Source organism: Melanerpes formicivorus, unplaced genomic scaffold, assembly GCF_026170545.1.
Source record: "Melanerpes formicivorus ecotype bairdi unplaced genomic scaffold, bMelFor1.0.p_v2 SCAF_2, whole genome shotgun sequence".
Classification (NCBI taxonomy): Eukaryota; Metazoa; Chordata; class Aves; order Piciformes; family Picidae; genus Melanerpes; species Melanerpes formicivorus.
This window is the reverse complement of record NW_027142354.1, coordinates 4791189-4818795: the sequence shown is the minus strand read 5'-3', so window position 1 is coordinate 4818795 and position 27607 is coordinate 4791189. Positions and strand designations below refer to the sequence as shown.

The window sequence follows — 27607 nt, the reverse complement described above, 5'->3', positions numbered from 1 at the left end:
ATCTTGTTTACCACTGCCACAGGTTTGTTCCACAAGCAGAGCTCTGCAGTCATTTCTTATTTCAAAAGAGCTGCATAAATTGTTTAGATGAAGATGTTTGTGTCATTGAAAAGCAGGGCTTACCTTTACATCCACTTCTGTCCCCTTTGAAGGTTACAGAGCACAAAGTTGTGTACTCCAGTATCCTGGGCTGCATCAAAAGAGGTGTGACCAGCAGGTCAAGGAAGGTGATTCTCTCTATTTACTTCACTCATGCTCATACTATGCCTAGCTCTGGGGGCCCCAGCATAGGAATGGCACAGACCTTTTGGAACAGGTCCAGAAGAGGACTGAGCTGTGAAGATGATCAAGGAGCTGGGGCACCTCTCCTGTGAAGACAGGCTGAGAGAGTTGGGATTGCTCAGCTTGGAGAAGGCTCTGGGGAAACTTTATTGTGGCCTTCCAGTAACTAAAAGGGGCCTACAAGAAAAGTAGAGAGGGACTTTTTACAAGGGTATGTAGTGACAGAATGAGGGGATAATAGTTTCAGGTATAAAAGAGGGTAGATTCTAATCAGATGTTAGGAAGAAATTATTCACTGTGAGGGTGGTGAGGCACGGGAATAGGTGGCACAGATTGTGGATGTCCCATTTCCTGAAGTGTTTATGGTTGGATTGGATGGGACATTGAACAATCTTGTCTAGTGGAAGGTGTCCCTGCTCATGGCAGGGGGCTTAGAACTAAACAATCTTTATCATCGTATCATAGTATCATTCAGGGTTGGAAGGGACCACAAGGATCATCTAGTTCCAACCCCCCTGCCATGGGCAGGGACACCCCACACTACATCAGGCTGGCCAGAGCCTCATCCAGCCTGGTCTTAAACACCTCCAGGGATGGGGCCTCGACCACCTCCCTGGACAACCCATTCCAGGGTTTCACCACCAGGTGAAGAACCTCCTCCTCACATCCAGCCTCAATCTCCCCACCTCCAGCTTCATTCCATTCCCCCTAGTCCTATCACTACCTGAGATCCCGAGAAGTCCTTCCCCAGCCTTCGTGTAGTCCCCCTTCAGATACTGGAAGGCCACAATGAGGTCACCTTGGAGCCTTCTCTTCTGCAGACTGAACAGCCCCAACTCCTTCAGTCTGTCCTCATAGGAGAGGTGCTCCAGCCCTCTGATCATCCTTGTGGCCCTTCTCTGGACACGTTCCAGCACCTCCACATCCCTCTTGTAATAGGGGCTCTAGAACTGGACACAGTACTCCAGGTCTTCAACCCAAATGATTCTATGATTTTGCAGATGCTTCTTGGTTTCATGTCCAACTACCAACCATAGTTAGGGAACTAAAATCTAATGTTGTCTTTAGCCAGTAGAGCATTTTCTTTTCCATTTTTATGCCATCTGTTTCACACGACTTTGGATTTTGTCTCTCTTCTGGTTTTAAAATCTACTACTGTGTTACTCTCAGTACTCATGTCCTCCTCCATCTTCTCTAAAGTATATCAAGATCTTCCTTCTGCCTCCATGCCTTGTTTTTTATGAATTAGTATCATGCTGTGTAAAGCATGAGGTACTGATACCTAGCTTAAAGTTGTGCCTCCAGCATCACTGCTGATCTACTCCAACTGCTTGTGGGTGTTCAGTCTGCAGCGCCACACAAAACACAAAAATTGGACTGGTTGTTTTGGTCTACAGACAAAGACTGATTTACACATGGCCATTACTTTCTTATCCATCCAGGGACATATTTCTAATAAGGCCATGTATCTGCTGTTAAATATTTCAAATACTGTCCCCTTAGTCTATAAATTATTGGTCCATTTACCGGGCTCTGTGTTCAGTCCCAGCCCAGACACCTAGCTGGTACCCATTGAGCCTGGTGTTGTCTCCCCTCCATTTTCATGCTGAAGGAGTAGCCTAATCCTCTTTCTGTTGAATCCCCACCTCTACTTCTTCTTTTGTTTTTGTTTTTTTATTTTTCTGTTGTACTAATGATTTTGCTATTCCAGAGAGGATCCCCTGGCAGAAGACCCACAGTACTGGTGTCTAGTATCATCCTTATTCTAGTGGCAACCACCCTGTTTTGTGTCATCTTATTTTCCAAAAAGCACTAGAGGCAGTCACAACCTCACTTGATATTTAGAGTAGAATAGAACAGAGTAGAATAGAATAGAGTAGAATAGAATAGAATAGAATAGAATAGAATAGAATAGAATAGAATAGAATAGAATAGAATAGAATAGAATAGAATAGAATAGAATAGACCAGACCAGACCAGACCAGGTTGGAAAAGACCTTCGAGATCATCAAGTCCAACCTATCACCCAACACTAAACCATGGCACCAAGTGCCTCGTCCAGTCTCTTCTTAAACACCTCCAGTGATGGTGACTCCACCACCTCCTTGGGCAACACATTCCAATGGCCAGTCACTTCTTCTGTGAAGAGCTTCTTCCTAACATCCAGCCTAAATGTCCCCTGGTGCAGCTTGAGACTGTGTCCTCTTGTTCTGGTGCTGGTTGCCTGGGAGAAGAGACCAGCCCTCACCTGGCTGCAGTCTCCCTTCAGGTAGTTGTAGATGGAAATAAGGTCTCCCCTGAGTCTCCTCTTCTTCAGGCTAAGCAACCCCAGCTCCCTCAGCCTCTCCTCACAGGGCTTGTGTTCCAAACCCCTCACCAGCTTTGTTGCCCTTCTCTGCTTAGAAGATGTAAAAGTAATTAATGAATCCTTCTGGTGAGGTGTGACCTGAGGGATGTAGGCTCACAGAAGTGTTTGTTTATTGAAAAGATCACGAGAGGAATCACTGTTGTGCAAGTACCAGTGTCGAAAGGTGGGAAATAACTCTGCTCTGAAGTTTCACTGAACTTTGGTTCTTCTCCAGTCTGTCTCTTCCTAGAAGGTACTTCATTTTGGTAAAAGCACAGGAAGAGGAGAGAAAAGCAGCTCTTAAATTCCCAAGATTTCCTTTCAGGGGAGAGATCCTGCAGGGGAAGGAGGCAACTCTAATAACCTTTGCAGCATTTATTCCCCAAGAAATGCAACAAAATCAGCACTTCCGCTAAGTTGGCAGCATATTTTTTTTTTCCATAACAAGACCTGTTCTTGGTTTCTTTGTAGTACAGTCTGATTCAGACTGTATCAAGTTGACTGGGGAGAGCGAAATCTGTTTTTGACAGATGTTTCCCATGATCTAGAGAACACAAACACTCCTGTGAGATGACAGGTGGCTTGTTTACATAAGAGATTTTTTTTTTAAATTAAAAAAAACAAACACCAAAAAACACACAAACACAAAGCAGCATTCGAATCAGTCATTCTGATCAAGGCAGTGTCAATTATTAGGCTGTAAAGGGAACTGATGACTCAACTTAGGCACAGCGCTGCGGCGGGCTCCGCTTTTCGGTTTCATAACAGCTTCTTTTCAGGAATGCTTTTCATTCATGCCTGACGTTTAAACGCGGCTCTGGGAGCATGCAGCATTCCGGGATCGGGATGCAGGAGTCCGCTGTCAGCGTGCTTTGGGCAGCTGTGCAGAATTTGGGAGGTGTCCCCCATGCCTCAGTGGGACTCCAGGTGGAAGACGAATCCTTTGACCCACTGGATCACGCGCCCGTAGCATACCTGCACACCACCAACGCTGCCAGTCGCCACGTTAGGTTTATAGCTAAGTTCACATCAATAACATTGAGAAGCACTTTGATTCAGAAAGCGAAATGTTTTGATTCAATCCCATGCTTAGTAATTCCAGCAAGTGCACTTGTTAAAAGGAGTGAGTCAGAAATGGAAATGCAAAGCATTTCTCTGAACGGTGGCCGGAAATTATCTCTGAAAACTGAAACAAAGCCCAGACCGCAGTTTGATCTATTTGCTTCACAGTTTTAGATCTGAGAAAATCCCTTTGTCTTCGGGAGACATTTTGATTCCTCTCTTGCAGCACTGATAACGGTCCTTCGACTGGATGATCAATCATGTCAGGGCGATCTGACATGTCATAATTTTTTTTGTTTTAAAAAATGAGTTCCCTCTAAGTGGCTTCATTGCCCAAGGCGCTGCCTGGTTCTGTCGTGGTGTGTGGTAGAAGTTGGTGGAAGTATTACATAGGATGGGATATTGCAATATTTGGAGTTGTGTAACACTGAGGAAGACAGCCAGGCAACCAGCAACAGAACAAGAGGACACAGTCCCGAGCTGCACAGTGGGAAATTTAGGCTTGATCTTAGAAAGAAGTTCTTCACAGAGAGAGGGATTGCCCACTGGAATGGGCTGCCCACTGGAATGGGCTGCCCAGGAAGGGCCCCACAATTTAAGAAGGACATTGAGACACTTGAACGTGTCCAGAGAAGGGCAATGAGACTGGTGAAAGGTCTGGAGCACAAGCCCTATGAGGAGAGGCTGAGGGAGCTGGGGTTGCTTAGCCTGGAGAAGAGACCTTATTGCCATCTACAACTACCTGAAGGGAGGTTGTAGCCAGGTGGAAGTTGGTCTCTTCTCCCAGGCAACCAGCCACAGAACAAGAGGATGGAGTCTCAAGCTGCGCCAGGGGAGGTTTAGGCTTGATCTTAGAAAGAAGTTCTTCCCAGAAAGAGTAAATGACCATTGGAATGGGCTGCCCAGGGAGGGGGTGGGGTCAACATCCCTAGAGGTATTTAAGAAAAGACTGGATGGGGCACTTAGTGCCATGGTCTAGTTGATTAGTTAGGGTTGGACTTGATGATTTTGGAGATCTCTTCCAACCTGGTTGATTCTGTGAAGAAATGTGGGGGAGTTGAGTGGAGTCACTCAGCTGCGTAATACCCCAATGCATGTTACATATATGGAACGTGTTGCTGGCTGACTGCTCCAGCACCAAACAGTCATCGTTTGGTTCTGGCTGCTCCCCAGCTTAGCACAGAGGGCTGCAGTGGTATCAGCCACTCTGTTTGTAAGGACATAGCCCTCTGTCCATGGAGAGAGAGCAGAGGGGGAGTCATGAATGTTTTGATGTTAGTAGGAGTGGTCTCGAAGCAAATACTGCTTTCCTGGCAGCTGTTGTATGTTCTGAGGCCCCTGAATGTAAATCAGGGTGGAGAAGGACAACGTGATCTGTGTTTAAGGGACTTGCAGTTCCCATGGCAAGGCTGGTGAAGGCTCACTTCAAAGAGAAAAGAGTCTGGGTGATTTTTCTTAATTACTGTTTACCTAAATAAATAAATAATGCATATTCATGGCTTTAACTAAAGTAACTCATGTTGAAATGTTTACCTCTCCTGAGGATAATTATTAAGGGTGGGGTGCGGGGTGCAGCAATTAATAATAAAACATTTAGATGAGATTACAGAGCGTTCTGATTGGAATAATAAACATTATGCTAGAAATAAAAGCCAATGCATGGAGCTGCCTTAGACCTTAATAAAAAGCTAAGCTGTCTGAACAAAGGTGCTGAACAGAAGCAGTTTGGGTGAAATGGGCTGTGGTCTTGAAGCTCTTCAGTTTCGCAGAGAGAGTTCTTCAGAGCAAAGTTAGATTTCTTGGTAGGTTTTCCCTCTATTCCAGTATGGGGGGAAAAAAGTGACATGAGTGTTGGCATCCATACAGATTAGTGTGGCAGTGTAGTACCCATTGGCACCACTTTGAGGCTGGTATGTGCTGATTCTTAAACCAAGCAACGAAGAGTGTTTCACTTGTTTATATCAGTAGTAAACAAACCCTTCCTTTCTGTTGTGAGCCTTCTCTCCACCTCCATTTCATGCAGTCCTTTGAATGAAATATTGCTCAGCTGAGGGATAGAATAGAGTAGCATAGAATAGAATAGAATAGAATAGAATAGAATAGAATAGAATAGAATAGAATAGAATAGACCAGACCAGACCAGACCAGACCAGGTTGGAAAAGACCTTCGAGATCATCGAGTCCAACCTATCCTCCAACACCATCTAATCAACCTAACCATGGCACCAAGCGCTCCATCCAGTCTCAAACACCTCCAGTGATGGTGACTCCACCACCTCCCCAGGCAGCCCATTCCAATGGCCAATTACTCTTTCTGTGAGAAACTTCTTCCTAACATCCAGCCTAAACCTCCCCTGGTGCAGCTTGAGACTGTGTCCACTTGTTCTGCTGGTGGTTGCCTGGGAGAAGAGACCAACCCCCACCTGTCTACAACCTCCCTGCAGGTAGTTGTAGACAGCAATAAGGTCTCCTCTGAGCCTCCTCTTCTCCAGGCTAAGGCAGCCTCAGCTCCCTCAGCCTCTCCTCATAGGGCTTGTGCTCCACACCTCTCACTTGCGTTATTTGAAGTTTGAACCCATCCTTTCACATCTTTTGGCTACAATTCCTTGTCTGGCTAATCAGCTCAAAGAAAGCCAGTGATGTGTTCAATGATGTCTGTGACAGCTGCACACCATTAGGCTGAATGGCTTTTAAAAACCTCCTAATGGTAGTTTTGTGCATTAAATACATATTGGTCGTTCAGTTTAGCATACGGCAGCAAGAGGACTGCATCTTGGACACAGGAGTTGCTGCCTGTGCAGACAAAGCTTGTGGAGATGGTGGAGCTGGTCTGCCCTGTAACCCTAACCTGCCTCCTGCTCCTTTGAACCAGCAGGGAAGCACAGTCAAGCAATGCAGTACATTTGCTTGTTCACGTTGGGTTGTAGGTGAATAAAAGAGTTAGAAGATGGGCAGAAAGTAGTTAGGAGCACCAAGGCAGCCCGCAAGGGTGCTAGTCTCATTGCTCCTGGTGCAAATGAGGTGAGCTCTTCTTGCTCCCTTGGCCTGTCTTAGAGGAGAAAGATGCTGTTCTCTCTGGGCCATTCTCTAATTGTGCATCTTCTGGGGATGAAGGTCTCCAGGCTTTCTCCTCTAGACCGAACTTGTACCTTCTAAGATAGCATAAGATGTACTGGGGGTCCTCACCAGCGTCTTGCATGCCCCATGTGCTGCTGGCACATGTCCTCTGGATACCCTCTCATCTAGAAACCGAAAAGTGGCTTTTCTTTGACTGGAAATGCGGTCTGATTGTTAGATGCGGTAGAGTCTTTGCTCATGTCTGTTGCTGGTGGAAGTCCCTGGCTGTGCTCTGAGAAAGAGCAAGATGTCGAGGAACAAGCACTAGTGAATGGGCTGCCTCATTCCCAGCACAGGTGGTAGGAATGCCCACTTGACTTTAGTCCTTGCAAAGCAGCTCTGCAGCTGCTTCTGGCTCATGAATTTCTTCAACCACATTTTCTTCCTCTGCTTCAGTGGGCTGAGCATGACTAATCCCACAGGGTCTGTGGGTGGCATCTGTAACCCCAGAAGATGAGAATGCTAATGGCAGGACAAGGTGTCCTGTTGGTCCATTTCCTCTGTAGCAGAGGGGGTGACTTTATACGCATGGTGCATTTCCCCTGTTGAAAAATTGTTCTGGGCTCAGCTCAGAAGGATCAGTGTGGAGCAGAAATAGCCAGCTGCATTTCTCCTTCTTTTTATAAGGGTTTCTGAGAGTTTAGCCACAAGCCTTCCAGCAAAGCCGGTGGCTGCAAGGCAGGCAGAGCCCCACACGGTGTTTTGCAGGTTAAGAAGGCACTGCACACGCAGAGTGTGCAGCACAGTAAACTCGATATCATCTCACAACTAATTATCAGTGTATAAAAATTCCCCTGTTCGCTGTTTTGCTGTTAGAGGTTCACTGGTAAGATTTATGACTCTGGCTAAAATGAAGTACCATTTCCTTTTTCTCAGCATTACTGTGCGTGGCCTCTCTGACTTTTCTTGTTAAGCAGACCTGAGTTTACCCAACAGGGAGCATATTCTTGAAGCTCTTTCCCATCATGAGTTTGCCTTTCTCTTTTTCTCTTTGTTATGGCCAGTGAAAATAACTCATAAAATACTTTCAGTTATTTTGACTTTCCTCTGCTCAATATGAGGGTGAAGACAGAGATGTGAAGAGACAGCTCCTTCACATGGGAGGGCTTCATTTCAGCCCCACTACAGCTCGCATGTGCTTCTGATAGACACGTACCTCCACCAGCTTGGGGTCTCTCTTCATAGTTTGATTTGCAACTGTTGTGCCATTGTTGCTGCTATTGTGCTGCCATTCAGCAAGACCTACGCTGGAGAGTTGGGCAGGGAGAAATTGAATTAAATTCAACAAGGGCAAGTGTAGAGTCTTGCACCTGGGAAAGAACAGCCCCATGGATCAGAACAGGTTGTGGACTGACCTGTCAGAGACCAGCGAAGGGGAAAAGGACCTGGGGGTCCTGGTGGACGGAAGGTTGACCGTGAACCAGCAGTGTGCTCTTGTGACCAAGAAGGCCAGTGCCATTCTGGGGTCTATTAGAAGGGCTGTGGTTAGTAGGTCAAGAGAGGTTCTCTTCCACCTCTACTCTGCCCTGGTGAGAGCACAGCTGGAGTATTGTGTCCAGTTCTGAGCCCCTCAGCTGAGGACAGGGAACTGCTTGAAAGAGTCCAGTGCAAAGTCACAAAAATGATGAAGTGGAATATCTCCCTTATGAGGAGAGACTGAGGGAGCTGGGGCTATTTAGCTTGGAGAAGAGGAGACTAAAGGGTGACCTCATTTGTGCTTACAAATACATAAAGGGTGACTACCAATAGGATGGATCAGGCTCTGCTCGGCGATGCCCAATGACAGGACAAGGGGCAATGGGTGGAAGTTGAGGCACAGGAAATTCCATGTAAACATGAGGAAATTTTTTTCCCTGTGAGGGTGGCAGAACACTGGAACAGGCTGCCCAGGGGAGTTGTGGAGTCCCCCTCTCTGGAGATACTCAAAACCCACCTGGATGTGTTCCTGTGTGATCTGGTATAGGTAATTCTGCTTGGGCAGAGGGTTTGGACTAGATGATCTTTTGAGGTCCCTTCCAGCCCCTAACATTCTGTGATTTATGTGAGCTAAAGGATAGTTACTTCCCTTAACATTAGAGCACGGAGGACCAGCTCTACAGCTTGGAGTAAGGCTGTATTTCTCCTGCCCTCATGTTGCACACATATGTCCTCATTTCACAGGCTGATGAAAATGAGACCAGTGACTGAACTTTCTGAACTGGCAAATGCATCACTGACTTCACTCTGATCTGAAATCACTTGAAAATTAGTTTGTCTGGCATTGTAAGACAGTAGGGTTGTTTTCTTTCTGAGTACAGAGAAAAAAAGGGAGCAATGTTGAGCTTTTGCCATCTCTCCCAGTCATAGTTAGACATAGTTATTTTTGTATTAGAGTTTGGAGGAAAACCGGTAGAGATGCCAGATAAACCTTCCCAAAACAAACATTTGTGTTAATACTTAAATATTGTTCATCTTTTGCAGCATTTACTTATCTGTTTCCCACATGCTGAACCTTATGGGGAGTTTTTGTGGTTGTCTGTGGCCTGTTCTTTCATTCTGTATATTAACTGTTTTCTCAGTTTGCATTTTTAAAAAGAAAGCAGCACTAAAAGTCTGACTGTGGTAATCGTTCAGCAGGGGAAAGTCCTTTAGGCAGGGCAGGTGTGCGTTCTTGTGGTTCATGTGCGCTGGGACAGGAGTCCTGGAGCCTAAACCCAGCAAGCTGCATCGTTTTGCCTAAACATGAGCCAGCAGTGTGCCCGGGTGGCCAAGAGGGCCAATGGCATCCTGGCCTGCATTAGGAATAGTGTGGCCAGCAGGAGCAGGGAGGTCATTCTGCCTCTGTACTCAGCACTGGTTAGGCCACACCTTGAGTACTGTGTCCAGTTCTGGGCCCCTCAGTTTAAGAAGGACATCAAGACACCCGAATGTGTCCAGAGAAGGGCAACAAGGCTGGGGAGAGGCCTTGAGCACAAGCCCTGTAAGGAGAGGCTGAGGGAGCTGGGATTGTTTAGCCTGGAGAAGAGGAGGCTCAGGGGTGACCTCATTGCTCTCTACAACTATCTGAAAGGTGGTTGTAACCAGGAAGGGGTTGGTCTCTTCTCTCTAGCAACCAGCACCAGAACAAGAGGACACATTCTAAAGCTGCGCCAGGGGAAGTTTAGGCTTGAGGTGAGGAGGAAGTTCTTCACTGAGAGAGTCATTCGTCATTGGAATGTGCTGCCCAGGGAGGTGGTGGAGTCACCATCCCTGGAGGTGTTCAAGAGGGGATTGGATGTGGCACTTGGTGCCATGGTCTAGTCATGAGGTCTGTGGTGACAGGTTGGACTCAATGATCTTTGAGGTCGCTTCCAACCTTAGTGATACTGTGATACTGTTTTATGCTGCCCTGGGAAGCAATCCTACCTTGAGAGATCCATCCAGTGCTGGCTAATCCAGTGTCACCTTCTGAGATGCCAGGCTCAGAGACAGCAATTTCATCCTTACTGCCGAACTGTCTTCTTTTCTCCTGTTTTCATGTTTATAAACCACAGTCCTTAAGGAGATCTATGCCAGATACCTGTATTTTCATCCACCACAGTATCAGGCGTTACTTTTGCTGTGTATTGGGTTTACTGCATGGAGCATAAATGTTAATCTTGTGCTATTTGCTAATGCTGTTGTGTGGGGGTATTTTTCACAGCATCTATTAACTTTCCTTTTACACCTAGCCATTCTTCTGTGAGTCATACCATGAAGATGAAATATTTTCAACAGTGGCTTTATTTTGAGTATATTCCAATGATAAAATCATTCAGATTCTACATAAAAAGATTTACAAGTTGCTGTGATGATGCTCTTGAACTACAGTCTTCCGCCTCTCCTAAGCCAGCCTGGTTGATGTGTCACAGAGTTATATGCAACCAAAGGACAAGAGGGGGTGGAAAATTACCCCCACACACATCCCCCAGTTCCCCTGAGTGTTTTCCATTTAAGCTCAGTTGGTGCTGATAAGTGTATCTGGGGAAAATCTAGTCTGCAGACCATGGAACACTTTGCTGGCCAGTGCAGGACAGCAGTAGATGCCTTCCCCTTTAGTCACTCAACAGTGGTTGTCTTGCTGCTTCTCCTGATGGCTTTGGTCATGGTTTCTAGGCAGGCTGATTGCTCATGTGGTTTTGCCATTATCTGAACAAACAGCTCAATCTCATCTCTGCTGACCGTAGACATAGTTTGCCCAGATAGGAATGCACTGCAGAGCCAGTCCTTGCAGTCTTGGGTGGGTGCCTCCATGCTTCTGCTCTGCACCTCCTTGATTGTGGTGGTCTTCTGCATCCCACTTCTAGGCAGCAGGGAAGAAGCTACTGTGCCCTTCAGGTTTCTCGTTTTGGCTTGGCTAACAATGTGCATGAGCGCAGGCAGGACTGATTGATGACCATGTTCCTTCACTTTGGAAGACCCAAGCAGCTCATTAGGAGAAAATTAAATGCACTGATAGTGAAGCAGGCCATGTGTCTTTTCTGACATAGGTATCGATATAATCTTGGGTTTAATTTACAGATTTCAGGGAAAGATACTGCACTAGATGTCAGGAGCACTGCAAATGTCTTCTCAGCCTGAGGCAGTCCTTCAAGCAATTGTAAGCTACACATGTTCCCATGAAGGTATTTCAACCAGAAAGCAATACTCTTCAGCTTCACTCAAAAACACCCAAAATGTAAAGACAACATGTTTGCTAATATGTGATGGTATTGCATGTAGCAGGCTGGGATCCTTGACTTCACTGGGACCAGCACTCTCCAAGTGAGGCATCGCTTCACAAAACACCAGCTCTGTTTGTACATCTGTGCTCAATTCTCCCTGCTCACTGATGCACAACCTTCCTTGAATACTTTTTTTCATTCCTGTCTGTATCTGTGAGGTGCTCACCAACTTGTCTTCTGCATTTTACTTGGCCCTGATTTTACGTGTCTCTTGTGAACATTGATACATTTGCTGGTCCCACTGTATTGCTTGCCTCCCTCATTGCCCATCCAGCTTCTCTGCTTTTCTTGGGCATGATTACACAATATTCTGTTTATGAAACAGAATCTTAAGGGAGCCTAAAAGAAAGCTGGTGAGAGACTTTTTAGGATATCAGGTAAGGATAGGACTAGGGGAAATGGAGCTGAACTAGAAGTGGGTAGATGCAGATTGGATGTTAGGAAGAAGTTCTTCACCATTAGGGTGATGAGACACTGGAAAAAGTTGTCCAGGAAGGAGGTAGAAACACCATCCCTGGAAGTTTTTAAGGCCAGGCTGGATGTGGCTCTGAGCCACCTGATCTAGTATGAGGTGTCCCTGCCCATGGCAGGGGCATTGAAACTGGATAACCCTTCCAACCCTGACAATTCTATGATTGTTTCATGCTAATGAGAGTAATACTCTGGTATGTTCAGTGTACTCTTCTTAAATCATTGCAAACCTAAGAACTTGTCGGTTTTCCTCCTCTTACTCATCAAAGTTCTTGTGATTTTACATTAACAACAGAACCTCTCTTTGAAACACACCCTCTGTGTAATAGAAATCCAAGATGGAAGGTGTTTTCTTGAAGTAAATACCTTTTCAGCTTTATGCTTCCTTCTGCAAGTTGTAGTGTCTGGTATGCCATCCTTTACATTTGCATTCTGCAGTGCTAACTTGAGCCACCAAGCAGTAAATACTTGCAGCCCTCAGAAAGAGGAGAGGCAGGGTTGGGAAGTGACCTGGTTCAAAAGTGTGCATCAAGATGTTGTTAAACAATGTAAGTTTGAAAAAAACCTTACACACACCCAGCTTATGTGATATTTTTCTAGCTTTCTCTGCAGCTGTGAAGACAGGTTCTTCTTTTTAAAATAGAGAGAAGGATTTCTTGCACCCCTCCTGACTGCAGGAGTGTGGGTCTTCCAAGTTGTCACAGAACAATGGTTTTGTGGCCTCTCATGATCTTCTGGCCAATTACCTCTGTATGCAGATCTGTGCTAAGAGCTGAGGCCTTAGTGTGACCAAGCCTTGGAGTGGAGAGCCTATTTTCCTCCACCTAGGATCCAACTCTTCCCAATGCAATTCCTCTTCAAAAGAGCCACCATTGGGTCCTGATTTCACATATGCTCAGTTTTCCTGTGTTCCTTGTAACTTTACAGCTGTAGTGACAGTTTTAATAATTGGCCTGTTTCAGAATGGAAGGCATGAAGAAGCCCTTGTTTCAAGTGCAGGCAGAGAGTTAGGTTTCATTTTACCCTAAGCTGACCCCCAAGGCAGAGAGATTCCTGCTTTCATGGTTTAGATTGTGTGTAAAACCCGATGCTGGCTGTATCAACCTGCACAGGGCAAGAATATCTAGAGAACATGGGGCAAGATATGGAGTGAGACATTTGCAGAAGGGAATGAAATGTTTGGGATGCAACCTCATGCTTTCTACAGCAGTGACTATCAATCACATCTTCTCAGAAAAGCATTGCACTGAAAGTCTTTCCCTTCCCTTCACGTTTTCCTGTTCCCCACTTCTAGGGGTTTTTTTTTGGTTGGTTTTTTTTTCCCCTTTCCTAATGATATGCTGTGGTGAGTGCAATTTTAGCTCAGAAAACTAATTTGTCCTTGAAAAAACAGAGCCTTCCCTGGATTTATTCTTTTGGCCATTGAGTAAGCAACAGTTATTTTTATTCTACCAGTGATTAATGACTGAACAGATTTGGAGTTTATATTTTTAGTTTTATAGGCAATTTAGGTAATGCGTATTTGTGACCATAAACATTTGGTCCTCTTACAGACCGTCAATGAGTGTTATGTTCAGTTAAAGAAAATGGTGTAAACCGAAGAGACACAAGCATTGTGTTCCTGGCATAGCCTCATGATTCTTTTCAAGTACCCATATAGGTAATCCTTAGAGGTGGCAGTATTTTGAACATCTCTTGGTAAATCATCTAGGAGGGTGCCATCCAGAGGAAATAACCTACCCTAACCAGTTCTCTGCAAGGGTTGGAGTAAAACTGTGTATCGTCAGTGCTCAGAAAGTGTTGAACCAGTAACTGTATACATCCAAAATTTAGAATAAACTTATTTAGAATAAACCAAACCAGGTTGGAAGAGACCTTCAAGATCATCGCGTCCAACCCATCAACCAATCCAACCCACCCAAACAGCTAACCCATGGCACCAAGTACCCCATCAAGTCTCCTCCTGAACACCTCCAATGATGGCGACTCCACCACCTCCCTGGGCAGCCCATTCCAGGGTTTCACCACTCTCATGGTGAAGAACTTCCTCCTCACATCCAGCCTCAATCTCCCCACCTCCAGCTTCATTCCATTCCCCCTAGTCCTATCACTACCTGAGATCCTGAGAAGTCCCTCCCCAGCCTTCCTGTAGGCCCCCTTCAGATACTGGAAGGCCACAATTAGGTCACCTCGGAGCCTTCTCTTCTCCAGACTGAACAGCCCCAACTCCTTCAGTCTGTCCTCACAGGAGAGGTGCTCCAGCCCTCTGATCATCCTCGTGGCCCTTCTCTGGACACCTTCCAGCACCTCCATATCCCTCTTGTAATAGGGGCTTCAGAACTGGAGGCAGTACTCCAGGTGGGGTCTCACCAGAGCTGAGTAGAGGGGGAGGATCACCTCCCTCGACCTGCTGGCCACACTTCTCCTGATGCAGCCCAGGATCTGATTGGCTTTGTGGGCTGCAAGTGCACATTGAGAGCTCATGTTGAGCTTCTTGTCCACCAGCACCCCCAAGTCTCTCTCCTCAGGGCTGCTTTCCAGCCAGTCACTGCCCAACCTGTATTTGTATAAGTGTAAGCACATACCTGCGGTATGATCTGGTAGAATACTCACACAAGTGCTGGTTTATCTCAGGGACCACATATGTCTGGGTGCTATATAAATACAAGTAAAACAGTATTTATCAGTGCTTGAGTTTTTTAAAACTTGCCTTTATGTTATTTTAGGTTGCTATCAACTGAGTTGCCAGAACATTGCCCTACAGAGGTTTGGAGGGCCACTTCTTAATGGATTGCTGCAGCCTCGTAATTTCTCCATTGATCCTGTTCCCTGCATCGTGAGAACATTTTAGCCAGCACAGAACCTAGGAAAGTTACATGTAAGTCATGATTCAAATTCCATTCTATTTAAAGGGAAAAAATAGAAAGGGAAAAAATGTCTTGGGTAGGCAAGGTGGAAGCAGTAAACATCATGCTTTAGAAAAAGACTGTAAAAGCTGTAATTCAGCAGCAAACATTAGGTGGTGAATAAATTGATCCTGAAGTGTGGTTTCTTGGGTTTTTTAACCTATGTGGTGATTGAAGGCATTTTAAAGTATTCTGCTACCATAGTAAACTGGAGTGAGAAGTACTTAAAGTAGATTCTCTTTACCCCATCCCCCTAACTACACCTTGGTTTTCTCTGCACCTGTGTAAGGGTGGTACACTTACCTCGACATGCTGTCCTGAAGCTGCACGTGCTCTGCACGAGTTTAGAGGCCATCCTTTGCTCAGCAGAACTGCAGGCATCCTGGTATTTTTCCCATTGTAAACCTAACATCCTCCTCCTTCAGGATTTCCAGTGTATTTCCTTCAAAGAAGCCCTAGGGATGCCTCTCCTTTCAGCTGGCTTCACTGAAAGGCTTTTTAAAGCATCAGTAGTAATTTCATTGCCATTTCCAGCTCCTTACAGATGGAATTAGCTGCTCCACCTGGCTATAGGAGGGTAGAGAAAGATGTGCATGGATCTGCTAGGAACAAAGGGGATTGAAGAGGCTGCAGACCCCTTCCTGTCTCCTCAGTCTGAGTAGTAGTTGCTGATGCATGTTACGTGCCTTGAGTTTTTTTTTAACCCCTTCCCTGGAAACGTTCAATGTCAGGTTGGACCGACCTCTGAGCAACCTGATACAGTTAAAGATGTCCCTGCTCACTGCAGGGAGCTTGAACTAGATGACATTTAAAGGTCCCTTTCAAGCCAAAGCATTCTATGATTCTGTCCTTTTTCCTCCCCAGGCAGGGAGTGCACACACTTCATCCCCTCTCATGGCTAGGTTTCTGAAATCTCTCACATCATCAGCCTGTCATGGAACCAGTGGGCTGTTCTAGGGGGGAGAAAATGGTCTGACCCTTTGTAACTTGTCAGCAGTGCTAGGATGGGTCTGCAGGTGAAAGAAGCCTCTGGGCCATTGTATGGCTGGCATGGATGTGGTGATCTCTGCTGTCCAGCGGGTGGGACACCCCAGAACTGCCACATTTGGAAATGGCTTGAGCACTTTATTGCTCTTATTTATTTTTTTCCCAATGAAACTAATTCTCAGTTTGGTTAGGAGGTATTTTTTTAGATGGTGGTATAGAGCAGCTTGACAAAAAGCTGCCCAGGCCAGAGATAAACACAAGGTTGTGATTCACAGAGTGTCATTGTGCATGTTCCTGCCCTCGCTTGTTCACTGCAGTAACAGATTCATACAATGCAGTTTAATGATTAAACAGGACAAGGCAGTGAAGCTGACCACAGCACTCACTGCTGGTCACTTTTTCTTGAATGCTTACTAACCATTTTTTACCTTAGGAACTGATTTGAAACATTATTTCTTAAAAAACAGGAGTATTTTGGAACTGAATAGTTTTTATTAGAAATGTACTTTTATTTGAGGAACTTTAATTGCTGATATGATGCTGGAAGTGTTCTTTAAAACAAGCAAAGTCTATTGCAAAAGGAGGATAGGGTGGTTGGTTTTTTTAATGCATATAGAGAGAACATTTTTTTCTGGTATGATGAATATCAGCAAAAATAATAGTGAAGTAGTAGGCAATGGAGGAAGGCTGGATGGTAACAGAATCCACTGTCAAAGAGGCCATAAAAAGTGTTGGTCTGGTTTTGTTTTCCAAAAAAGGGAGAGCATTGCCACTTCATTGTGGGTTTGGCAATGTATGGTGCAGTTATTACTCAAACCCCCAACAGCAGGCATTGTCTGACTACAGGAGAATTTTGGATCTGGCTAGAAACTTATTTCCAGTGTTTGTCTTAAGTGGAGAAAACTTTAAAATATGAGCTGTAACAGCTAGGCAGGCAGAAACAACTCATTGTTCATTAGTCCTACTTAGCACCATTTCCCATGAGCCTTGAAATCCTTATTCACAAATTTTTGCAGGCTTTTCTCATGATGCTTGAAAAGCTCATCATTAGGCATCTTGCAAATTCACTATTAAAAACTCTTTCCACTGAACTAACTTTAAAAACAACAGCCTTCTTAGGGGACTTGTAAAAGCAGCCAGAAACCAAATGGACATAAATGGGGAGGGGAAAACCCTCACTCCAAGCAGGGCATAGGAAGTTTTCTCATGATGGTTTTTATGCTGTAAATAATCAGAAATCTCAATTTCCAACATTAAAATAAAATCTCAGGGCCAAATACACTTGAAAATCACAGAGTCACAGAATGTCAGGGGCTTGAAGAGACCTCTAAAGATCCTCCAGTCCAATCTCCCCTGCCAGAGCAGGATCACCTATACCAGATCACAAAGGAATGCATCCAGGTGGGTTTTGAATATCTCCAGAGAGGAGACTCCACAACCCCCCTGGGCAGCCTGTTCCAGTGGTTCTGTCACCCTCACAGGGAAAAAAATTTTCTCATGTTTTCATAGAACTTCCTGTGCCTCAACTTCTACCCGTTGCCCCTTGTCCAGTCACTGGGCATCACCGAGCAGAGCCTGACTCCATCCTCTTGGCACTCACCATTTCCATATTTATAAACACAAATGAGGTCACACTCCTCCAAGCTAAAGAGCCCCATCTTGAGTTGGATTGGGTTGGACTGGTTGGATGGGTTGGATCGGTTGAAGGGTTGGATGCGATGATCTTTAAGGTCTCTTCCAACCTGGTCTATTCTATTCTATTCTATTCTATTCTATTCTATTCTATTCTATTCTATTCTATTCTATTCTATTCTATTCTATTCTATTCTATTCTATCTCCCTCTGTCTCTCCTCATAAGGAAGATGTTCCACTCCCTTCATCATTTTTGTGGCTCAGCTCTGGACTCTGTCAATCAGTGGAAGGACATAGGAGCCGTCATCAAATAAAATAAATGCTCTCCTTACTTTCCCTTTCTTTTCTTACTTTTTTCTTTTTGTTTGCTTTGTTTTAGTTTGGTTTTTTTCTTTTGCTATGTTCATGTGTTTGAGGTATGCCAAACTTTTGAAACATAATGTGCAGTCTTAACTTCTGGAAACCACACATGACACCTCTCAGGTTGTAGGCTTGCACCCATTGTGCGTGCAGATCCTTGCTGGCAGAGGTAGATACAAGGTCAAGCTGTGGGTTCCTTACTTAATTTCTCAGTGTTTTGTGCTGTCTGTCTTCTTTTTTTTTTAATAACAAACTCTACTTGTAACAATTACCTTGTTAGAACAATTCCCATAGAAAGAAGCACACTTCCCTTGTTAATTAGCCCTGCTGGAAAGAGCACTTGCATAAGGTTGACCCAGCTGTAACAAGCATATCCTTGTTGCTTTTCCCAAGGTGCAGTGTATTTCACAAACAAATACACCTTCCCCTCCCCTGTGTATGTCATAAACATGTATACCTTCCCCTCCCATCCATTTAGTAATTAGTTTTTAGAATACTGCTAGGAGGCTGGTAGATGTGATCTCCATAAAAATAATATATGTTGATGTTTGAATTCAAAGCAGAAGAGGCCTTCATTGTTCTTGACAGATCAGATTGCAGAACTGTGTTATGGTGCATGTGCCAAGATTAAAAAGCAAATTTCTCCAGGTCTCTTAAGAATTAATCCTAGGGAGGTTAGACCATTGGGATTATAATGAGGAAACACAGGAGCTAGGGAGATGCTGTATTCTTTGCTGAGAGGCTTACAGTTTGTTATCCAGAACAGTCGCTAAAGGCAGAGTAAAGATGGAGCTTTCCTTGGGTGCTGGGGACATGGCCGTGCCTTGGAGCAGATGCTGACAGAGGGCTGCAAAGATGATTAAGGGAGTGGAGCACTGCCTCATGAGGAAAGGCTGAGAGACCTGGGACTGTTTAGTCTGGAGAGAAGTCTGAGAGGGGATCTAATAAATGTCTATAAATATCTGAGGGCTGGGTGTCAAGAAGGAAGGGACAGCCTCTCTCACTTGAGTCCTGTGATAGGATGAGGGGCAGTGGAGGTAAACTACAGCACAGGAGGTTCCACCTCAACATTAAGAAGAACTTCGTTCCTGTAAGGGTCAGAGCACTGGAACAGGCTCCCCAGAGAGGTTGTGGAGTTTCCTTCTCTGGAGACTTTCAAGACCCACCTGGATGCATTCCTGTGTGACCTATGCTAGATTCTATGATCCTATTCTGGCAGGGGGGTTGGACTCGAAGATCTCCAGAAGTGCCTTCCAACCCCTAACATCCTGTGATCCTGTAACACAGCTGCTGGCATGCCAGCATAGATGGGTGGAAATTCCTAGCAATTTCCACATTCTGCTTACCTTTCTTGCTTTGTTTCACCTCTGTGTGTTTTCCTTTAAAGGTGTCTAAAATAACATCTGTGTCTAATAAATTGTCCTAATTTGTGCTGGGTCTTGAAGTTCAGGTAGGGGGGGAAAAAAAGAAGAGCCACCCTGAAACTCAGAAACCTCTGCACACAAATTGCCATATTTGCTATGTCTGGGTTCTTCAGAATATTTCAAAAAATGGTAAAAAACTGATTTCTTGAAATCTGTCCTACAACCATCTGCAGAGAAATGTAAATAACGTAAACTTCTAAGATGCAGATTTTGGTGATTAAATGTCTGTCACCCGCCTACCACCACAGCCTGGCAAAAATGTATCTTCTTTTAAATCTGCACCAAAAGGTCAGGTAACTTGACTGAATTAAGAAGGAAATCATGCTGCTGAAGGCAGAGTCACTGACTGTAACGCTGGCTTACCAAACACTCCTAAATCTTAGTAACAAACCCACTTTTCTAAGTGCCATGCGTGTATTTGAGGACGTGGATGGTTTATCCTGCTGGATGGCAGGACAAGGGGCAATGGGTGGAAGCTGAGGCATAGGAAATTCCATGGAAACAGGAGGGAAAAATCTTTTCACTATGAGGGTGACAGAACACTGGAACAGGCTGCCTAGGCGGGTTGTGGAGTCTCCCTCTCTGGAGATATTCAAGACCCGCCTGGATGTATTCCTGTGTGATCTGCTCTAGGTGATCCTGCTCTGGCAGGGGGCTTGGACTGGATGATCTTTTGAGGACCCTTCCAGCACCTAACATTCTGTAATTCTGTGATTTTGATGCTAGCTGTCTGGATTTTATTGCTTTTCTGATACATTTTCCTGTTGGAGTGCTGGTTTTGTAGTGTAGACGGCATTTTCTTACCTATTTTATGCTACTGGCCTGTCAGGGCTCTGCACCTCATGCGCCATTGCATGGAGCATGTCCTGCCCCAGGGAGCTTCATGACTTCCAGGGGCATCTGGGCCTGGATGTCAAGCCTATAATCACCAAAAAGCATTTTCCTACCGTGAAGGGGAGGTCGTCTTTACCACTAATTAATTCAGTTATTCCTGCTGCCACCCTGTCGAGAGTACCTAAAACCACTGACTGCTGTTGGCACTGTGTTGGTCCCTCAATATGTTTGTGTGCTTCTCAGCACCATCAGTGTCTCTGTCCAGACAAATGAAATATTTATATATTGGAAAAAATAGTTACATAGAGAAATAGTTATAGAGGGCTGGAGCACATCTCCTGTGGAGACACACTAGGAGAGTTGGGGCTGTCCAGTCTGGAGAAGGGAAGGCTCTGAGGAAACCTTATTACGGCCTTCCAGTGTCTGAAGGAGGCCAACAAGAAAGCTGGTGGGGGACTTTTTAGGATGTAAGGTAGTGACATCCTAGTGGGGGAATGCAGCAAAACTGGATGTGAGTAGATTCAGATTGGATGTTAGGAAGAAGTTCTTCACCATGAGGGTGGTGAGACACTGGAACAGGCTGACCAGGGAGGTGGTAGAAGCCTCATCCCTGGAAGTTTTTAAGGCCAGGCTGGGTGGGGCTCTGAGCAACCTGATCTAGTGTGAGGTGTCCTTGCCTGTGGCAAGGGGGATGGAACTAGATGATCCTTCAGGTCCCTTCCAACCCTGGCAATCCTATGATATGAATTTTACAACTATTAAATACATGTCTGGACAAATACTTTCAGTGTGGTCTGAGAGGCACTGGTGTAGCTTCAAACACAGCAGCTGTGTATGCACACACATGTGGGCAGTGAGCCCATGTCCCTCTTCGGGGTGTTTCTCACCAACCCCACATAAGAGTGAGTAGCAACCAGAGGCTGTACAACCAGGATGAGCGTCCTGCTTCTGCTTAGCTGGTGTGACAGAGGAGGACAGCAGTGTTTGTTTGTACAGCACGCCAAACAAAGCTGTATTGTTCTGACACCTCTCCCCTTGGCTGCCACTGACCACAGGTTGGTTTGTTCGTCACCCCGGCAGTGCGACAGGCTGCGTGGGCGCCTGGTGTCATTGATCTGTTTACTCGGTGTTTCCCATGTGGCCACCCTGTTGTGGAGAGGACTTTTTATTTTTCACTGCAGCAGGTGACAGCCCGGGTGTGTGCCTGTGTCAGCCCCAGGGACTGAGTCACAGCCCTCCCTCTGCTTGGGGCCACCAGCACTTCCCCTTCCTGGGGGAGGTGAAACGCTGGCCCATCTCCACGCAGCAGCTTACCTGCCTGCACAGTGCTGTACTTTGAATACTTTATTTCAGCAAAAAAGACTGAGAGATGGTGACAGCGAGATCAACTTTCTCTGTAACCCAAACCAGTGAAAAGTAAAATCCATCTCACCACATCAGTTTTGTTTTCACTGCTGGTTCAACCTCTCCTCTCCCTCTGGCAAAGCCCTGCACAGTCATTCAGCGCCCGGCTTGGGGGTGGTGTGGTTGTTAGCTCAGTGGTGTATGACCCATTTATTTTCATAATATTTAGATACCCGTGCTTCTGCAGCGCTCAGCACACGGATCCTACGACCTAAATCCTTGCCAGGGCAGCACATACCTGATTTCACCAGCACAGTGAGAGTGCCTGGTCCTGTGCTGGGCTCGCTGGGGGCTGCAGGAAGGTGATGGGCCATTGAGCCTAGCAGGTAATTAATGAGCAAGTGCAGGTAAAAGTACATTTGTCCAGACCTGGTATAATTTTGTTAAATATTGATTGCTAGCTTATGGGACTGTTTCCTGCTACTGTTTGCCAAGAGTTCAGAAGTAAAAGTGTTGCAGTGGGTGCTTTTCTGGCTATAAAAACTTGTGTTTGCAGAGACAGCCAGCTGATTAATGACATGAGACTGTTGGTTCTTCTTTCCCCATCCCCAGACGTAGCATCACCTCTACTCTTGTAGAGTGTGGTCTTAAGACAGACCTCTTTTCTTCTCTTTTCTGCTCAGGTAATTGAGTTAGCTTTCTGCAGGTTTTCAAGTGATAATTATGTTCATGCTTGCGTAGCTTTCAGTAAATTGAAAGAATCAGGCACAGGACAGACAGGAGTGTAAACTGGCATCATAATAGACCTCAGAGTTTTAGGTCTAAAATGAAAGAGTAATTTGCAAAGTGACTTGAAGCAAAGTGGATTTAAACACAATGAAATCATCCTTGACAGCAATTTGTTTGAAGTTCTTCTATTATGAGTGTAAAGGGGTTTTTCTTTAATTGCCAGGTTCTGGGTAGAGTATTCAGCATAATTTCTCACAGGTAAGTGAAGCATTAACTCCTTGTACCTCAGGAGTTTGGGCAGTGGGGGAAGAAGCTAAAAGTTCTGTCCCCATTTGAAAATTGGTCAGTGGTCAAGTAACTCCGAGAAGGACTCTACCAAGTAACCGAGAGCAAACAATTCAGTGTATGAAAATCCAGCAGGATCCTGGAGAGCAGATACATGCAAATAGCTGTCCTTGGTGTTTAACAGAATATAATGGTACTGCAGATACAAACTGGAAAAAAAAAGTAACAGCACTTAGCTAGTTTGCATCCCTTGTTCAGATGAGCCATGACTTCGGCGCTTTCTGCGTTTATATACTTTTGCTGTAGGTGTTGGAAGTGTGGGTGGCCATGAAAAAGCCGTGGTTACAATAAGATTTTCCATTTATTGCCCTTTGTGTACAACTAAAAATAAGACTCAAATGCTTCAGAATTTGTAGAGCAAGCATAATCCTTCTCTTAGCTTTGATGACTGGCTTGCCTGCAGCTTCAGCTCTGTCTGGTGAGTCTTAGGCTTAAATGCTTGTAAATGGGTCTGTGTTGGAAGGAGAGGCAGAGTTTGCTTGCGGTCTGGTCTAGCTCTGTTAATTCATCAACTTCTTATTAGAAAAAAAGAAAAAAAGGCTTAGGCTTAGTGCATACATAAGAGGTGGTGATGAAGGAATTGTGGAAGCAGAATTGTTCTGCGCTCTGAAAAAAAAAAAAAAACGGCTTTGGAGGGGACTGAAAGATCTTTAAAATCAGCCCTCCAGAACTTGAACTTGTTGATCCAGAGCTTCATCTTGTGTCACAGAGAAAGGAAGACAAAAAAGCATAAAAAGAAAGGAAAAAAAAAAAAAAGAGGCAAGAAAGGAAAAGAAAAACAAACAGGAGTCTATACAACTGCAAATCAACAAATTCTCAGAGTTTTGGTTTAGGGTGATGGTATTGAAATACGTTGTCTCAGTAGCATTTCTAGGTAATTGCACCAGTTAGGAATCCACTAAATTAGTTGCAATATCTTGAGCTACTAAATCTGCTCTGACCACAGTAATTGATGTGTCAGCTTGTGGCCAGTTGAAACATTAAAGAGAGATGTTGTCAGCATACGCAGGGAAATTCGTAACTTCGTGGTGTCAGGTTTGGTGCTGTCCCAGCTTCACTCATTAAGAGCTGTGGCATTTCCAGAGAATGAGTGTGCCTGTGCATGTCAAGCTTCTCGGTTTGATGTCATTCTTGTGATGGACAACTAGAGAGAGCATCTGTCCAGGAGCTGCATAAGGTAGAGGCTGAAAACTTTCTTTCTGCTGCATGGCAACTTGAGCTTTGCTGCTTCGTTTTCACTTAGTGACCTTTCCAGGTTTTCCAGGCTTGGCAGGGCAGCAGAGGTGTTGGCCTTGAGAATCGTGCTGTGTAAGACAATGGGGTTTCGCTCTGAGTAACACCCATGCGGTGCAGAGGATGTGAGGTGCTGGTGGCACTTAGAGGCACACGTGCTTGTTCATTGGAATAGCCATGCTGTCAGCGGTGAGTCTTTAATTATGAAACATGAAATCTCTTAAATTATCTTGATTTAACTCTCCCCTTCTTCTTAGGAGAGCTCTCCACCTGTCCTCTCTGCCTTACTGTTGCCTCTTTGCTGAAACACACTTTTCTGCTTTTACATCTCTGTGCACCCATCAGATTAGCTCCTGCCTTGATAGCAGTACGTAGGGCAAGAGAGCTAATGCAGTAATCGAGGTTTTAAATATTTCAGGTGGGAATGGGCAAACCTTCAGCAGTAATTAGTTTCCACGGCAGTGGTTGCTGCAGGGAGTTAACACTACATCTGTTACTGTCTCCTGCATGTCTCAGTCCTCTAGGTGACCAGATGCTGACAAGTGGCATAAATGTTTGTTGTGATTTTTTTCTGTGGAATTTTCCCTTTTTGTTTCTTTCTACCCCCTACATCCCCCACCCTCCTCCTTTCTGCTGCTGCACCCAATGTAGATGAGTTCAGACCTGATGGCTTTGAAGATAAGGGCAGGAGAGAGTGTGTCATGCGTGCGGTGGCAAGGCTTGCACACCACTCATGCTGCAGTGCTCACCGCTGCTGCGCTTTCAGCTGGATGAGACAGGCTGGTCCCTTCCAGGGGTATCACTGCATTGGCTATTTTTAGAGATGGCACATAGGACACATTGTGCAACTAGCAGCACCCGCCGCCGGGCTCCTCATTTTTGCCCTTGTATGGTGATGAGGCTTTTAAGGTGTTTACCTTTCTCTTGAAGAGGTAGACAGATCTCTTTTTGATTCTTTTAACCACTCGAAGAGCTGCTCTGTGAAGTCTGTGGAGCTGTGTTTTCTGTACTCAATCCAAAGGGACCAATCCCACATGTGGCCACTAAATTAGAATTAGTGAAAGCGACTGGAGCAGCACGGTTGAGATTTTCAGCTGAAGAGCTCTCAAAACCTGGTGTGTTGCATAGGAGAAGATCTGCTACTTCAGGAAACCCCCAGCTTGTTGTTTTTTCAAACTTTCCCACAGCAAACTTTCCCACTTTCACATTTTTACAGTTGCTGTAAACTCTGTAACAGCTTCTGGACTCCTTTAACCATCCAGCGCTACTGCCCCTGCTTCTCATGATGTATAGGAGGTCCTGTGAGACAACAGCAGTGGATCCTGATCATCTGGAGATCCCTTCCCATGCAGCCAGGGGGGACAGCTGATTGTTAGGATGCTTAGGGTTGTGGTACAGCCTCAGGATGGGAGCAGAGCTGGACATAGCAATTGACTGCTGGCTTATACCTGTCACTTGTGGCAGGAGCAGAGCTGGCCAGTCACAGGCTCCTCGTTGCATTGCTGGAATAACACGACAGCATTAGCAATGGAGATTTGCTCTAATGGCGTGTTTTAAGTGTGTCTCTGCTCTGCCAGCTCCACTTTTAATGCACTCAGTTAAGGAATGCTTTGGAGGTTGCTGCTAATGGATGAATCTTAGGGAAAATTGGAATTTTCAAATAAGATTGACACTTTGGAGTGAGAAATACAAATCTAATGAGTGTATTTCAGCTGAGGTTTGTAATTAGGAATGAATGGAGGGAATTTGTACGCGCAGTCTGCAAAAGGGCACAATGGAAGGTGAAATTGCACCCCCTGTGCTGAATGAGGGATGAAAGCCAATATATCAGTGTCATGGCATGACAGTGTAGAGTATAAATGATACTGTCACTGAGTGCTGCACAAGGTATCAAGGGAATTCCACTCCAGTAAATTACATTACTTAGACAGACCTGAAGGCATTGTGTCTGAATGATTGGAGGGAAAAAAGGTTGTCAGCACAAAGCAGGAGAACAACTGGCTGCAGGCTTGGAAAGTGGAGTTTTTCTGATGTTTACCATGCAAACCTCTTCACATACTTTTAAAAATCTTTTTGGTTGAATTACAAATGTATTGATGAAGCAACAGTACTTTTTGACATGGTGTTTGGGATGCATACAAGCCTGCGGTGAAAGGTTGAGCTCTCACAGTTCCTAATTTTTCAGTAGGAAATGAGGTTCCTTCAGACTTGGGAAAAATCTAGTCATGTGTTCCCACCTCAAACAGTGATGTTTATACATTTCTTTATTTTGTCTGAGGACTTGCTTTTTAGGGTAGATTTTGGTTACAGTGTAATTCTAGCATAGGTTTGCAGGGAGGGGAAGATCTTCGCCATTCTCACCAGTTGTATCTAGAGATGGATTGTGGTCAGCAGCAGCAGATCGAGGGACACAAACTTTATGGCCTCATTTGGAGGCACTCAGACAGCATGATGACATTTGTGATGTGAATGGCAAGAAGCATGATGTCATGATGCCAGTGCAGCAAAAATGCAGAGACTTCATCCCGTTCAGCATGCATGTGCTGGTGCATCATACATGTTCCTCACACTGTTTTTTTCCTTGCCCATCCAAACCCACTGCTAATGCCACCTTCCACGGTGACGGTGTTGAGTGGAATAGTTATTTCTTCTGTTTCTTTTCTCTGTAATGACCTAATGCATCCACCCTCACAGGGGCGGTACCTCAGGGATGGGATTTAACTGCTTCTCTCTCTGACCTTACAGAGGTCAGAGACAACCACCTACAAGCTCCTGTCATTTCCTAGTTTGCTCATGGGTGAGACAGCCTACCTCCCACAGCTGTCCCAAACTGCTGCTCAACAATAGAACAGCGTCTCCTCGAAGATGCTGCATTTCATTCCTGTGGTGCATAGTAAGCCCTGCCTGCCTTGGGGCTTCTTGTAAAACTTCAGCAGACTTTGTACTACTTAACCTATTTTTCCACTTGCCTACTCATGAAAAGCATCACTGAAAGTGCATGCTGTAAATAATGTTAAGGAAGCGTGCTTCCTTTCTTCTCTCCAAAGCTTGCTTCTCAGCAAAGCCCACAGATGGCAGGAGGATGGATGTGCAGCACAGTTAAATCAGCAGTCCGTAGTGTAGGCTTCTTTACCTGGAAATACCATTTCAAGTTGTGGGAACATTAATCAGGATATATGGGCAAACTGAAGGGTACTGACTCTGGAAAGGTTGTGTGGTTCAAATGCTTCCATGGAAATGGCTTGTCTGTCTCAGAATGCAGGATTCATTCCTGACAGCCTGTAACTGGAAACTACAACACCAACCTGATCTCCTTCTATGATCAAGTGACACGCCTGGTGGATGTGCGGAGGTCTGTGGATGTAGTCTACCTGGACCTCAGCAAGGCCTTTGACACTGTCCCCCATAGCAAACTCCTGGCCAAGCTGTCAGCCCATGGCTTGGATGGGAGCACACTGCATTGAGTTAGGAACTGGCTGGATGGCCGAGCCTAGAGAGTGGTGGTGAATGGCGGCCAGTCACTAGTGGTGTGCCCCGAGGATCAGTGCTGGGCCCTGTGCTCTGTAACATCTTTATTGATGATCTGGATGACAGGATTGAGTCCATCATCAGTAAATTTGCTGATGACACCAAGCTGGGGGCAGGAATTGATCTGCTGGAGAGTAGAGAGGCTCTGCAGAGGGACCTCGACAGGCTGGACGGATGGGCAGAGTCCAAAGGCATGAGATTGAACACATCCAAGTGCCAGGTTCTGCACATTGGCCACAACAACCCCATGCAGAGCTACAGGCTGGGGTCAGAGTGGCTGGAGA

General features: G+C 45.3%; 1 protein-coding gene across 3 annotated transcripts in view; it reads left to right on the top strand.

Annotated features, from left to right (window-relative positions):
* Positions 1-27607, top strand: part of BACH2 (BTB domain and CNC homolog 2) — a 230485-nt gene that overhangs the window by 101643 nt on the left and 101235 nt on the right. For all 3 annotated transcript variants that reach the window (XM_068149520.1, XM_068149545.1, XM_068149529.1), the window contains one exon: positions 14727-14878. The gene's annotated coding sequence lies outside the window, so the exon portion shown is untranslated. The remainder of the gene's footprint in view (positions 1-14726; positions 14879-27607) is intronic.